This window comes from Podarcis melisellensis (genome assembly GCF_964234715.1).
Source record: "Podarcis melisellensis genome assembly, chromosome: 3".
Taxonomy (NCBI): domain Eukaryota; kingdom Metazoa; phylum Chordata; class Lepidosauria; order Squamata; family Lacertidae; genus Podarcis; species Podarcis melisellensis.
Genome location: NC_138530.1, coordinates 24,589,568 through 24,592,256, shown reverse-complemented (window position 1 = coordinate 24,592,256; position 2,689 = coordinate 24,589,568).

Genomic DNA, 2,689 nt, shown 5'->3' with positions numbered 1-2,689 from the left:
TTCTGTTGAAGTGTAAGCTGTGGAATGGGGCTTTGCCAGCTAGTTCTGCCCCTAATATCACAAAATCTGGCTGGCCCTGACTCTGCTATCTGTGCACAGTTGGGGCCAGGCAGAGTATGTGTGATCGGGGTAGGCCTCGCTGGTTTAACCCCATTAATGAAGTGAGTAGTTCATCAGAATGAGGCTTCCAGTTACAGTACTGGAAATGTCTGACATCTTCCCCATGAAACTTAAAGAAACAACAGCATTAATTCTGCTTCGTAAGAGTGGCAGAGGTGGATTTAGGGGAGCACAACCAGTTCAAAGGGGTGCTGAATTTTGGTGTTGCACAGGGTGCCACTGAAATTTGAAACCCCAAGATGCACCACTGATTTTGGCCTTCATTCCCACATGGGAAAAAGCAAAATGGGGACACATTGTTGAGCTGTGGGAATTGCAAAGCAGCCTCACATTAGAAGAAGGGAATTTGCTGTCCAAATCCAGGGCAATTTTCATGTACACATGTTGTCAACAATTATCAGATTAAGGAAAAGGGAAAGAGGGATTATCCGTTTTAGCAGGAAAGTCTCAGTGCTTGCAAACTGCAAGAGGCATTTATCAATATATAAAGTGGGCATAATAGATTGACATACCAAAGTGATCTGAAATTTAATCCTTGGGTTGATCTAGCCAAAAGGAACAGAATCAGCCATATATTTTGCCCACAGAAACATTTCACTTAAATGCTGTTTCTCGATGGCGAAATAAACAACCACCACATTTAAAGGTTTTTAATCAAAATGATTTTTAATCATTTTAATAAATATATATCAAGAAAAAAACTCACTTTACTACAACACCACTTAGTATACAAGTACCTAAATATCTAAGCTTAAAACATCAGATGTTTGACATATACTGGAAAAGAACAGATTTTTCTATTCTCAACTGAATATAAACACAAGAAAAATCAGCAATTAAAAAAAAAAGGTCCATGTGGACAAATGACTAAATGAGCCTACTCATACACTGTATGAATGAGACCTATATTTAATATTGATAGCAATTTTTAAAAATGCTTTTGTCTTGGAGAAATAAGGTAGGATAATTTTTTTAAAATATTAGAATTGATCATCCTTGCAAATTTCTGACTTTTGGCATAGATAAAGGTTATATTTAATTCTCTGCAGAATTTTGTCTGTATATTTCCAAGAAATACACCCAAGAAAGGTAGAAATATCTTCAACACAATCATACCTTATGCAAATGACAAGCTGTTAACGATGACAACAGAATGTGTTGGTCTACTGTGCAATCTCACCTAGGTGTTTTAAAAAGAATGCAGGAGGGTGAGTGGAATAGAACAAAAGAAAACACTGAAATCCGTAATGAAGTTGTCCCTGGTCAAGGACTTGGTTCTTCATGGCTGGCTCCTAAGATCTTGAGCTTTCTGCTTTGCATCCCTTCCCAGCTGTTGGAGTGTCCCTCACCTGCCCCATCTGCTTGCTTGTGTAGTTCTATGACTGGTCCCATGTTCTCAGATTTGGAACCCCTGTTAAAATCCACCCATATTATCCTCCTTCCCCTGCTCAGCTCTGGCTTGCAGTAGATGTGGAAGCATAACAGCTTAGCTAACCTGGTGGCCCATGGGTGTCACAAACAGATAAGGTCACAGCAAGGTCACCCGCTCCACTGCCACATTCCTGAACCCTACATATTTCAAATTGGTTTAAAATCCCTACCACATTTTCAGCTTTGTCCCTACAGTGAGCTCCCAGTTCCATTGTTAAAATAAAACAAGGGGAAATTCTCACTGGTTGCTAGTTGCAGGTACCTAGGCCACCACCATACAGATAATCCCTGGGATCTATTTTGAGTAGCTACAATGGACCTTCCATATCTGCAATGAGGTCGGATGGTTCTCAGGTCAAACCTGAGCATAGGAAGTGCCTTATACCATGCCAAACACTGTATCCACCTTGCCAAATATTGTATGCTCTGGCTGGCAGCAGCCCTCTGGTAGAAGTCCTTCCCATCACATCCTGGCTGAGAACTGCATCAAAAGTGTGCCCATAGGGGAACAGGAGCTGCTGAATAGTTAGTTAGCCTCACTTGGCCCTTTGTCTGCAACCTGTAGACTGTAGGGTGAGGAATGAGAGATTTGAGAGATACTATGGAAGTCACTTTCCAATGACCTATTTATTGTGACTTCATCCCAATTTGTTTACGGGTAGGTTAGACGTTTTCCAGCACATTTCCCCATCACTTTCCATATCACAGAAAGTCTGAATTTGCAGGTGGGGGATTTGCAGGTTAAATCAACAGCACAACCTGAATTTGCTGGTACATGATTGAATCCCACTTGAAAATAGCACAATCTGGAAGTGCCCATAGTTATTTGAGTAATCCATGTGGCTATTGCACTGGGAATAAAAAACAGAGGTTTAAGGGAAGAGCAAACAGGCCTTGAAGATCAAACATCCCCCTCTTTCTTTTGTGTGGGGTGTGTGGCGGGAGGTTACAATTGAATACGCCCTGCTGATAATTTGGAATTCTGTGGTGACTGAAACATAGATTAAGTCTCAGTTAAAGGAAGCTCTTCATTTGCCCCTAAACAAAAACAAGGTTAAGCGTTGTGCTAAAATTAAGATTGCTCTTAATTCAGGTCTTGCTCTCCTGTGGGGAGGATAAATGTAAAGAGTTGAGTGCC